Genomic DNA, 302 nt, shown 5'->3' with positions numbered 1-302 from the left:
AAATCGTAAGGTCTTGCAGATTTTTATAATTCCAGATATCGTGATTATTTATAGTGAATGTATGTATGTATATATGTATGTATGTATAGAGAAAGGGAAGGGGAGAAAGAGAGAGAGTGTGTGTGTATGTCTATGCGTGAGTATGTGTGTGCTTATGTACGTCTATATATACATACATTTATATACATATATACATATCATTTTCATTTTATCTAGTTTCAGCTCTTGAGCTGTGGCCATGCTGGGGCACTGCCATTATATAAACACACACACACACACACACACACACACACACACACACA

This window comes from Octopus bimaculoides, chromosome 5, assembly GCF_001194135.2.
Source record: "Octopus bimaculoides isolate UCB-OBI-ISO-001 chromosome 5, ASM119413v2, whole genome shotgun sequence".
Lineage (NCBI taxonomy): Eukaryota > Metazoa > Mollusca > Cephalopoda > Octopoda > Octopodidae > Octopus > Octopus bimaculoides.
The sequence above is the reverse complement of the archived record's forward strand: the minus strand, read 5'-3'. Positions refer to the sequence as shown.